At 40.5% G+C, this 13,473-nt stretch overlaps 1 non-coding gene across 1 annotated transcript; it reads left to right on the top strand.

Annotated features, from left to right (window-relative positions):
* The first annotated feature begins 2,299 nt into the window (after nucleotides 1–2,299).
* On the top strand, nucleotides 2,300–2,373 carry TRNAV-AAC. The gene has a single exon. It is a non-coding gene; the product is annotated as a tRNA-Val (tRNA).
* The last annotated feature ends 11,100 nt before the right edge of the window (nucleotides 2,374–13,473 follow it).

Here is a 13,473-nt window from a genome sequence, read left to right as displayed (position 1 = left end):
ATGGGCGTTTTAACAGAAGGTGTACAGCAGGGGAAAATAGTAAAAGGATGTACAACCTGCACAGCGCAAGGTACAACTCGATGAAGCCTGGGCAGATTGTTTTAAACACGAGTTTTAGCCCATTTCTTTCATTCCTTTCATTTGGCTTGGACGATTTTGGAGAGCTCAAGGAGGGATTTTCACCAAGTAACAGTAGGTAAGTGATTTCTTCCTATTTTTTTTGTTAAATATGTGATCTTACATGGATTTAGACATGAAAATCAGTAGAAAAAGGTGGAGTTAGGGCTTGAGATTATGAGACCTTCTAGTGATGATTTGAGTGGTCAAACGAACTCCGATTTTCGAGTTCTTTATATGTACGGACTGGTGAGATGATGAAGAACATTTTGGTATAAAGTTTGTCCAGTTCCGGGACGCGGGCCCGGGGCTCGGGTTTTGTTAATTTCGGGATTTTTGCCCGTTACTGATTGTTTTCGCTTGGGCTTTGTTCCCTTAGCATATTGTGATGTATTCGCTCTGATTGTGGATAGATTCGACGCACGTGGAGGCCGATTTGAGGGGCAAAGGCGTTGCGAGCTAGAGATTTCGCCGGTTCGAGGTGAGTAATGATTGTAAATGATATTCTGAGGGTTTGAAACCCCGGATTTGCACATCGTAGTGCTATATTAAGGTGACTTGCACGCCGGATAGCGAGCGTGGGGTAGAGCACCGTTGGGGATTGTGACTTGGTCCGTCCCGATTGATGAATTTACTGCGTTTTTGACTGAAATTTACTTGTTATCATCATAATTTGGGCTGATTGTTATATTTGGGCTTCGTGCCAGCTATTTGAACCCTTCGGGGATTGTTGTTGATATTCCTCACCGTTTTGAGTTTATACTTGAACTCAGTCATGTATTTTCCACTGTTTTTAAGACTCAGCCATGTATTTTCCACTATTTTTAAGACTCAGCCAAGTTTATTTTGCCTTAACACTTGAAATGATATTTCCAATAATATTTTGGGCTGAGCATCATGTTTTACTATGGCCCGAGTGGCTTGTGTGATCTTTGACTGGGTAAGGCCGAAGGCCTGTATTGTGAGGATACTTTTGGATCGGGCTGCACGCCGCATCAGTATTATACTGATATAGATATGAGGCCGAGGGCCTAGATTGATGCCACGAGATGGCTTGTTATTGTGCTTGGGCCGTAAGGGGCCCCTCCCGGAGTCTGTACACCCCCAATGAGCGCCTCGACGATAAATATGGATCAGTCTGCATGCCGCAGCGATATATGGATCGGGCTGCACGCCGTAGCGGTACTGGTACTGTTCTATGTGTTTACTTTATTTCATTTGTCTGCCATTATCTATTGTTTGTGCTACTTCATGTGATATCTACCGGATTGCCTGACATCCTATTAATCCAGTGTGGTGCCCGAGGGGCAGACTTCTATGCTTATCTGCACTATTTGTTTTGCAATCATTTGCATGACTGTTGAAAAAGTCATTTTCACAAAGGTTTAAAACTGAGCTAAGATATTTTCTAATGATTTCACAGCTTCACTGCTTCTCTCAAAGGTTTTTACACTGCTTCTATAGAGCATGATGGTTTGCTTTACGTGATTTCTTACTACTCAGTTGTTATTTACCCTTATTACTCACTGAGTTGGAGTACTCACTTTACTCCCTGCACCTCGTGTGCAGATGCAGGTATTTGTTCACCCGGTAGCGGGTTTTGGGCTAGTCGATGGCTAAGTTATCGAAGTTTGGTGAGGTGACTGCCAGCGTTCGTAGCACCGCATTTCTCCCTTTTGTTTATTAGTCTTATTTGAAATGTTTTTTGGGCCTTGTAGTTGTAGTTATACTCTAATAGATGCTCGTGACTTGTGACACCCCGGTTTGGCCTGTGTTTGGGTTGATTCCGCACTTAATAAAGAAATATCTGTTTAGACTGTGGTTATTTAATTATGTTAAAACTGTGCACCAATATTTAAATATTCTGAAAAGGCGAAATGGGATGGTTGGCTAGCCTTGTCTTCACGAGAGGCGCCATCACGACCGTATCGGGGTTTGGATCGTGACATGACGGTACCTGTAAGGTATCAAATCGACTTCATTCTGAGAACTTAGGGATGCATATCTGCAATTTTTTAAGCTTTTAACTGATTATTGAGTAGTGGAGCTTCAAGGACCAGAAATCAAACCAAGCAACAAAACCCTATGTTTTCAATTTGATTACTGTTCAGAAAATCACTTATTTGCCGCCAAAAGAGAACCTGTCCGAGATATAAAATATATCGAAATGAGGTAACGCAATGCTGTCGTGGTGTAGTTGGTTATGACGTCAGTCTAACACACTGAAGGTCTCCGGTCCAAGTCCGGGCGACGCCACTATATACTTTTTAGTTGAATTTTTAACTTGGAACTGAAAGTTGGAAAATAATCCTGTTTCTTTTTCATAGTCCATTCCTCTACTGAACTGCGATATCAACTGTTATTATTGCACGAGTAGTAGATTATTATTCATTACTCGATATCATTTGGACTTTGGTGTTTTCCAAAAGAAATTGTATTGGTCTTAATTGACAAAAGTTTACTCAAAAATATAGACGTGTTTTTGTATATTAAATATAGTTATGTTTCAAGTGCAAGTGATATATTTTCATTCAATTTTAGAAAACTATAGTAAAGTAGCAAGGTTCAAAGGAGCAGCAAAGTTTGTCGGATGTGCACTTGCGCTTCAACTTGTCACTCGGTTAAAATGCTTGATTTACGCACACACTTGGTGTCATTTAACCTTTGTTATCTTTCCTTCTCATGTCGAAGACAGAGAGATATACTATATAAGTTATTGGTGCATATAAACACATAACACCTTAAAGAGAGATGCGAGCTGGATTTCTACCTTTCGCGAAATCAGATTCGAATATGATTCTTCACCGTTACATTTTCTAAAACGAAATTATCTACCATCTTCTGGTCATTCTAATTTTTAAGTAGCAAATATTTGGTAGTTCCTCTTAAGCATGCTGATTTGTTGGTGCCCGAGAATTAAACACCATTAGGAACAATTTTCAAACGATCCCTTTCTACGAGCAATTGAACGAGCGAACCCTTTGTCTCATTTATATTGCAATCTTCCGTATTTACCAACTGTAGACATGTCAGTGTATTACCGCAAAATAAAAAATATACTTCTCCATGTTTCATTATGGGGGTTAACTTTGATTATCAACTTCTGTTTATGTGCTTGATTCATTAAACGCATTTGGTTCGAATCTGAAAACCGTGTTGTTTGTTTCCCCAAGACTACTGCAATACAGGCACTTGACGCCAAAGAAATCTGTTGTGTACCAGCACACAATCGGACTGGAGAGATACTGTATTCCCCAAAAAAAATAAGAACCCCAACAATTTTCAAACTCTGTGAAACTTCTTTATCTGGAAAGAATTGAACAGAAAATGGAGGTCAGCACCCCCGATTCATCTAGCAAAATTTGGCTCTTCATTTGTGTCATCTGCAAGCTGCATCCTTCATTCTTTTTTTTATATAGAAATCGTCCGTAGGAGGTCAGATTCAGATTGCACTGTTACTATGTTCTCTTTCACGATATTAGATGTACTGACTAAACCACCAAACCTCATTTTTGTCTTGTCTGAAATAAAGTCAAGTGAACACAAGTCAGTCTAGTAGAAAAAGTAGATACCACTAGTATGATGGCATCAAATCTGGAGAGAAATTTATCCTTCTTGTATTGAACCAAAAACAAATAGAGATATGCAGCACATAAAGCATCAACCTATAACAAATTGAGGCAGGTTGAGTCTAAACTACCATATTAAAATTTAATAAGAAAAGAGTAGATGGAGCTGCTCACCCAAATTCCATTTGAGACCTGTGGTTGTGGTTCTTCCAGCAGTCGTTCCAATGGGTATGAGTCCGCAATGTGGTCCCTCAACAGAGGACTGGATATGAATCTTGTGATGATGTGTACTCGGAAGAAGTTGGATGAGGCAGTCATCAGAGAGAAGAATAATCGGCATGGACGGGAAACGGCATATGACATTAATATTTCCCATCTCATGGTCAAACCTTCCGCCAAGTGCTCCGGTGACTAGAATACACAACTGTAATTACACACGAATACAAGTCAATCCCACTAAAACTACATTACGGTAATTTTTCCAGTAATGGGGTCCTAAAATCTTCTAATTTCTCTGAGATTATGCTAAATTGTATTTTGGCTCTCCCTTATGTGCTTGTAATTATCATCTTACTATGTTAGAGTTGTAATATTGCATCAGATTTGTGATCTTTATAATAATGGCTTTTCTCTAATGTCAGTAGATCCACTCAAAATAATAATAATGGTAATCATAAAAAGACATTAACAAATATATTGTTCCTTTTAATACCACTTTATACTTCGTCATCCTGTGAAATGTTTATCATTTGTCAACTTTTAGTTTGATCCAGCACGCTTAGGTGGTGGTAGAGATGTTAACTAATTAATTGTTCAATTGGTTACAAAACACTTTACTATATTTTTTAGCAAAAGTAATATAAGTTGGACCAATCATGCTTACAAGTAGAAAACTTCCACTATATATGAAAAGGCATATCATATTTTTTCCCATAATAACCTTACAACATACCCTACTAGAAGTACAAGGAAGTTTTTTTTTTGATAAGGTAAATTGTATTAATCAAAAGGGAGAGAACTCCCGTATACAAGAACTATACCAAAAAGTAGAGAATTTACATAAGAACATGATTCTCTACAAAAGACGCCCAATCTTCTATACAAATAGGGGCTATATGAGTGCACCAAAAAGCAATCAAATATAAAAGACAATTCTTAAGATGTGAAAGAGGAGACTCAATCCCCTCAAAAGCTCTCTTATTTATCTCCCCCCAAACTATCCACATGATAGCTAACAGGGAGAACTTCCACGCCTTTTGCTTTCTTCTTCTACGGAAACCGGCCCAGCTATATAACATTTCCTTTACAGTGCTTGGCATCACCCAATTGAATACCAAAAAGGTTCAGGATCGCCCTCCACAAAGCCGAGGACACAGGGCAATACAACAAAAGATGATCAACATCTTCCCCTGAGCTTTTACACATATAGCACCAATTAACAAGTGTAATTCCTCTCATTCGCAGATTCTCAGCAGTCAAAATCGCTCCCCTCGCCGCTAGCCATGCAAAAAAGCACACCTTCGTGGGCGTCTTAGGAATCCAGATCGAGGAGTATGGAAAAGAGGCCTCCTCTCTCACCAACATACTCTGGTAAAAGGACTTTACGGTGAACAGACCATCGCCAAGCAAACCCTATCTCCAAGAATCACAAGATGGCTGGGGCCTATCTTGCCCATATAGCAGTGTCAATAAATCTTAGAGCTCCGCAATCTCTCAATCTTGCATGTTCCTTCTTAATGAGAGGTCCCATACTACCCTCCCCCCCCCCTTCATGCACCTTACGAATTTGTTGGACTAACAATTCCTTCTGGTTTGAAACTTTGAAGACGTGGGGAAGGAGACCCTCAGAGTATCCTCTCCACACCACCTATGATTCCAAAAGCTGATTCTCCTTCCATGTGAGAGATGTTGCCACTGAAGGATGCTCCTCCACATGCCACACCCGAAAGGTATTGTGATTGCCTTGGTCCTCCAACCCCCTCCCGTGGAATCGTACTTTTCTATTATGACCTCCATCCATAGCGTATGCTCTTCTACCCCGAATCTCCACAGCCATTTCCCCAACAAAGCTCTGTTGAATACCCTAAGATTTTTTACTCCAAGTCCACCCCACTTCTTTGGGGAAGTGACTGTCTGCCGATTCACTAGATCATACTTTCTAGTTCCATCCGCTGCATACGAAAGAAAATTCCTTTGTAGCCGCTCTAGTTTTTCCGTGATGCTCAAATGATCTTGCAACAAGGATAAGTAATAGGTGGGCATACTCGATAAAGTGCTTTTAATGAGCACTTCCTTTCCACCATTTGACAAGTACCGTTTCTGTGAGCCTGCTAATCTTTTTTCAACCCTTTCGATCACTGGATTCCAAACCATACTATACTTATGCGAAGCGCCCAATAGGAGACACAGGTAAGTAGTAGGAAGGGAGCCCACCTTACATCTGAGAACATAAGACAAAGCATCAATGTTAGCAACCTTACCCACCGGGAAAATCTCACACTTGCCGAGGTTGATTTTGAGACCTGATAACATCTGAAACCACTGCAGGACCTGCTTCAGGTAGGTCAACTAATCCATATCGGGATCACAGAAAATCAAGGTGTCATCCGCAAAAAGCAAATGAGAGACTCTTTGGGCACTAGCACCCCGATCGGAGCTGAGAATCCTCTCAAGAAGCCTCCGCCTGCCGCACGATCCATCATTTTACTCAAAGCATCAATCACTAGAATGAATAGCATGGGGGATAGCGGGTCTCCTTGCCTGAGACCCCTGGAGCTGCCAAAGAAACCACACAGGCTACCATTAACCATGACAGAGAATCTGACTAAGGAAATGCAGAACTTGATCCATCCCCTCCATCTTTCCCCAAACCCCATCCGCATCATAATGAAATCCAGGAACTCCCAATTGACATGGTCGAAAGCCTTCTCAAGGTCCAACTTGCATAGTAAGACGGGATCTCTATTTTTCTTTCTGGAGTCTACAAGTTCATTTGCCATCAAGGCTGCATCCAGGATCTGCCTACCTTCCACAAATGCATACCTTCCACAAACGCATTCTGGGAGGATGAAACAGGCACGTCAAAAACCTTCTTGAGTCTGTTGGAAAACACTTTAGAAATAATCTTGTAAATGCTCCCCACGAGACTAATAGGCATGTAGTCACTAATACAAGATGCACCTTCTTTCTTAGGCACAATAGTAATAAAAGAAGCATTGATACTTCTCTCGAAAATACCATTCACATGGAACTATTCAATGGCTTCCATTAACTCCCCCTTGATGGTGTCCCAACAGAGCTGGAAGAAGGCCAAGGAGAAACCATCAGGGCCGGGGGCCTTATCACCAGCACAACTCGACACAGCCTCGTGCACCTCCTCCTCCTCGAAAGCCCTTTCTAGCCACTCACTGTCTCCCTCCCCTATGTGGTTGAACTCTGTTCCCCCCAAAATCGGCCTCCAACTAACTTCCTCTTTGAATAAGTTCTCATAAAACCCCACTATCGCTCCTTTTACCTCCTCCTCTCCCTCAATCCTCACCCCATCCACAAAAGGAATCTATGAAATTTCTCCTTCGATTTTCAACCGCCACCCTGTGAAAAAATTTGGTATTCGAATCCCCCTCTTTTAACTATAGCTCCCTCGAATTTTTCCACCAACTAGTCTCCTGAGCTATTGCTAACTCGACTATTTCCCTCTTAACCTTCCCCAGTCTCGCTTTCTCGGATTCATCTAACTCTCTCGCCCCTTTCCCTCTCTCTCTAGATCCCCCAATTCATGCATAAGCTCCATCATTTTAACCTCTACCCTCCCAAAAACCTCCTTATTACACCTAATAATATCTCCATTGAACAATTTAAGTTTTTTCGAAAGACGGAATGAATCGGAAGGGAGCTTGTCCACCATTCTTCACCTTGTCACCAAATCCTAGCACCTTCAACCACATGTTCTCGAATCGGAAGGGAGCATGCACCCCCCTCCCTCTGTATCCATCTAGCAAGATAGGCAAATGATCTGAAGTCAGTCTAGGTAAAGGAATCTGCAGCACATTCGGCACCAGCTCATCCCAGGAGGGTGATATCAGAAATCTATCAAGTCTAGACCTTGAGTTGGAATCCTCCGCCCTGGCCCAAGTAAACCTTTCCCCTGACAGAGGAAGATCAATGAGAAAGTTATCATTGATGAAGTTGGAAAACTCCTCCACGGCCCTTGAAATCATACTACACCCTAATCTCTCCTACGCAAATCTAATAATGCTAAAGTCTCCCCCTAGAACCCATGGAATGTCCCATTCCCCAATCATATTGGCCAGTTCCTCCCAGAAAAACACCTTGGACACTTCTCCTACCGGTCCGTACACTCCCCGAAATCCCCACTCCACCTCACTCACTCTATCTTTGACAAGAGCTGCTAAAGAAAAAACTCCCTTCTTAATCTCCTTTACCTCCAAGCTTCTATCATCCCATATTAGAATAATGACCCTAGTACTTTCCGCTGCTGGAACCCAGTCATATTTTACCCAACTACCTCCCCAGACACTCCTCACAATCACATCCGACAAAACTTCCATTTTTGTCTCCTGAAAGCAAACTGGGTTAGCACCCCACTCTCTAACTCCCACTTTGATGATGGCCCTTTTGTTTGGGTCATTTATCCCCCTCACATTCCACGAAAGAATCTTAACTTCCATAAGAAACAATATCCCCCTTCTCCCCACCCCCTCTAACCGAGCTCCCTTCCTCCCTATCACACACCCGACCCCTTCTCTGGTACACCACTACATCCGCTAAATTATTTTGCTTAACACCTTGACCCAACTCCCTCCCTGCACCATCATAACAAGATTGTTGCTCAATCTCCCTCAACAGTTCTAACACCCTAACTTCCTTCCCTTCAAAAGAAACACCTAGAAACTTCCCAAAGTTTAATAGTTTATCCTCAATCTAGAAAGACATATCCCTTCCTCCAATCCGTGACGAAATTGGACAGGCGTCTTCTATATATACCCTTTCTTTGCCCTTACCGGAGGAATACAAGACCATAGCATTGTTAGCAATAGGAACTTTATGTGCCGAAAGGTTCTCACCCTTTCCTTGATGGATATCACTCTCCCAAGTCTAACCATATAAAATTTATCAAAATCTAACTCCTTTTGGTCCCTCAAATCCTCACTTCAAACTCTCCAAAACTCAAATCCTAACTCCCTCAATTTCACTTTGAAATCATCAATTAAATCCCAAAAACAATGATGGATTCATGAAATATAACCAAAACCAAGTAGAGACCACTTACCCCAATCCATATGGTGAAAATCGCCTCCAAAATCGCCCAAATCCGAGCTCCCCAACTCAAAATATGACCGAATGAACAAACCCTAGTTTTATATATTTTTCTGCCAGCTATTCTGCCTCGTTTCTCGTGCCAAACAATCTCGAAAGTTATTTTTTATGCCTCCAATAGATTCCTTTTGAAATTCTAGTCAAGTTAGGATTTTGAATCACTCAATTTGACCTTATAATGAAGGAGATATGTAGGTTTTAATATTTGCAAATAATGCAGATTTTTAAATACGCTGTCAGTGGCAATTTCGTAATTAATCTGAAAAATCTAGCAATCTAATTCTTAGTAAAATGACCTAAAATCCTCATACGATGCCCAAATTCGATAATTGTTTTTGCTACGGGTCCGTAATTACGATACGGGTTTAATGCTTCAATCAAAAAAGAAATCAGAGCTTATTTGTTCAATATGATATTATTTATGCTTGAAGAAACGACATCAAAACATAAGAAAAACGAGCGCAACACAACCCAACCTATTCAAAACCCACCCGAGGCCCTCGGGACCTCAACCAATAATTTTAACAAGTCATATATCACTACCCGAACTTGGTCGAACCTCCAGAACACCCAAAATAACACCAAAACACCAAATCAACCTCGAATTCAAGTCTAAGAATTTCTAAACTTCCAACTTTCGCCAATTCAAGCCTAATTCTACCATGGACCTCCAAATTATGTTTCGAACACACTCCTAAGTCTAAAATCACCCAACGAAGCTACTCAAATTATAAAAATCCAAATCCGAATTCGTTTACTCATAAGTCAACTTCCGATTGACTTTTCTAACTTAGCTTTCTAACTAAGAGACTAAGTGTTCATTTCATTCCAAAACTACTCTAAACCCAAACCTACCAACTCGATACAACTCAACACAGCTGAACAACACATAAATAAGTATAGATGGGGGAAATGGGGCTATAACTCTCAGAACGAACGACCGGGTCGTTACATCCTCCCCCTCTTAAACAATCGTTCGTCCTCAAACGAGTATAAAACATACATGGAGTCTCAAATAGGTGAAACCTTCAGCAATACCTTCTTGTCACATTCAAATCATATGAACTCATCTCGCGGTCACATCCTACTCATCATGTATCCATCCAGCCACCATTTCTACTAATAGGATCACTACCGGACATATAGGTCCACAAACACGCACTCACACAATCAACACCTCATTGCTTAATCTACAGTCAAAACCCGGCCTCAAGTCCTCCAGACTGACCTAAAATCAACACACAAAAATAACATCTCGCACCTCATCCAGGGAATCACAATCCATCTATGCACAACTGATACCGAGCGCTCATGTGCGCATACGAATGCGTGGAAGGAATTCAAAGAGTTACACTTCAAGCTGAATCAATATCGCACAATAAGAATTCAAGAAGGTGAAGTTTTCCTAAAGGTTCTGCAGCATCTCGAAGATAAGTACAGCGTCTCCGTACCGATCCGCAAGACTCTACTAAACCCCCTCATGACTCGTGAGACCTATGTAACCTAGGCTCTGATACCAACTTGTCACGACCCAAAATCTAACCATGGTCGTGATGGCGTCTATCGTGTTACGAGGCAAGCGTATTCCCAAAATATTACTACTTATTTGATTATAAGAATTTATTAAAACATTTCTAATAATTTAATTCCTGATAAACTAAACCAATTCTAAATATAATTAATATATAATACGGAAACGAATCCCAAACATCAGGGTGTCACTAAGTCATGAGCGTCTAAAACTATAAACTAAGATATATAAACTGTCTAACTGTCCAAAATAAGAAATGACAAAAGGAGTAACAAGTCCCTGCGGACGCTAGCAGCTACCTTGCAGTCTCTAAAGATAGCCGGCCTAAACTCAACGATCGTCGCGCTCTAACTCACCTGGATATGCACATAAATTGCAGGGTGTAGTATGAGTACAACCACCTCAGTAGTAACAGAAATAACTAAGGAACTGAGCAGTAGCGACGAGCTAAGTAAAACAGTCCAATTATTTATTTTCATAATTTTAAAAAAGTAAACATGAATAAAAAGTTAAATTCCATAACTCAGTAAATACCACGAAGAAATTTAATAGATAAATGCAGCAACAGCAAAAGTAAATGCAATGTCACTCCATCACTCAGCACTCGCACTCAGCACTCAACACTCAACACTCAACACTCAATACACTCAACACTCTGCACTCACTGGGGGTATGTACAGACTCCGGAGGGGCTCCCAAAGCCCAAGCGCTAAGCACGAACAACTCGCGTGCTATCATATCAATACCTGGATCCGCACGCTCAACTCACGTGCTATGGTATAAATACTTTTACCCGCACGGTCAACTCACATGCTACGCGGACAAGTATGGTATTAATATCCTCACAACCAGGCCCTCGGTCTCACTCAATCATGTACCTCACTAGCCTCTCCATCATCAACAAATAAGGGAACACATCCCACATCAAGTATCATAGAATATTAGCAAATAATAGAGACTGAGGTAAACATGTACAATAATTTCTATGACTGAGTACAAATAATATGAGCATGAATAAAGCTTAAGCATGATCTCTAACTAGAGGTGTTAATCGGGCCGGGTCAGCCCGGTTCCGGACCGGCCCAGACCGGGTAAACCCGGAACCGGCCCGGATTGGTTAGAGGGGGCTGGGCTGGGCTGGGTCGGGGGATAGAGGGGGTTGGGCCGTTTAAGTTTTTGAAAACGGGTAACCGGACCGGTTGAACCCGATCCAGTGAACAGTAACCCGTACCGGGTTAACCGCCCCAGACCGGCCCAGTACAACGGTTCGATTTTTTTTTTGTTTTTTTTAATTTTCGAAATTTGTGGGCCCCACTGACCGTTGGCAACGGTCAGACCTTGAATTGGTCCGTTGGCCAACGGTAATATTTAATAAATAGCCTTTTTATTTTTTTTAATTTTTAATCCTTTTTCAATTTACAAAACTAACCTTCTCTAAAACTATAAATACCACCACCCCCCTCTTCTTCATTTCTTCACTCAATACTCATTTTTCAATCTCAATTTCTCTCATTCTCTCATTCTCCAATTTGCAAGACTTCAAGTCTTCAATTCATCATTTCATCTTCTAATTTTATTTGGCTCTCTTTTCTTGAATTTAATTTATCTTGTTTTATCATTCGAAATTTGAAGTTTGAACAATTGAAGTTCAAAATTGAAATACTTGCTTGACGTTTGCTCGTGGTAACATCGGAATTGCGTAATCAAGTGCTCAATTTATTGTCGAATTTGGTGCACTCCCTCCAACTCTTTCTCTTATTTACTATTTTAATTGCATATTTAATTTTAGCTTATACTTTAATTTTTACAATATATTGAATGCTGCTAAAAGAGTGTGTAGAAAAGTTAATGGTAGGGGAAATAAAAAAAGAGGTAGTCCTTCAGCATCTGGTAGTAATAGTAATACCCAATTTACACATGTTTTCGAAACATCGCCTAATGATAATATAGATTATGAACAATTACAAGAATATTTTGGAATAGAAGATAATGAAATAGGAATGGAAGATGAGATACCAGCTACACCTACTAGTGCTGGAGCTGGTAGTGTTGGACTTGCTATAAGGGGTGGTGGTCGTGGCACTAGTAGTAGACCATTTGTGGCTCCGACTACTAACCGTAGAAAAAGAAGTAAGGTTTAAAATTTTTTTGAAATAATTGAAGGTACTGACAGAGTTAGATGCAAAATTTATAAAGATGATTTTGAACATTTGACTGGAGGAAATTTAGGGGGGGACTGGGACGCTTAGTAGACATATGAGAATTGAACATCCCATAGAATGTGGCTCTGATGGTGATGGAAATCAAACAACTCTTAACCCTACTACTGGAGGACTTATGAAATATGATAAAATGAAGGATCGTGAGGAGTTAGCAAAAATGATTGCTTTGGGTTGTCTACCTTTTTCTTTTGCTTCTTCATCATATCTTATTATGTATATTCAAAGCATTTACAATCCTTTATTTAAAGGTATTCCTAGAAGTACTTGTAGAGCTGATATCTTTAGACTTCATGGACAATATCAAACATACATACGTTATTTGTTTAGCCACCTTCCTTGTAGAGTTTCTCTAACTTCTGATATTGGCCATACTGTTAATGGAAATGATTATTTGTCACAACCCGGATTTCCCACCATCGGGAGTCGTGATGGCGCCTACTGTCGTAGCTAGGCAAGCCAAATATTCAAAACTTTTCACTGATGACATTTTAACAATATAAATAAACGGAGGCATTTCAATTAAAGCGGAAGGCTTTAAACTTATATAACTGAAATAAAATTTGCGGAAGTTGAAACACATTTCTACCCAGAGTCTGGTGTCACTAGCTCACGGACTGCTATAGAGTACTAAAAACAAGTCTGAAATGATATTACATACTGTTTGTCTCGAAACAAAGAAAACAAACTAAAACATAGA

The sequence above is a fragment of the Nicotiana attenuata genome, unplaced genomic scaffold (assembly GCF_001879085.1).
Source record: "Nicotiana attenuata strain UT unplaced genomic scaffold, NIATTr2, whole genome shotgun sequence".
NCBI lineage: Eukaryota > Viridiplantae > Streptophyta > Magnoliopsida > Solanales > Solanaceae > Nicotiana > Nicotiana attenuata.
This window is presented reverse-complemented; position numbering and strand designations above follow the sequence as displayed.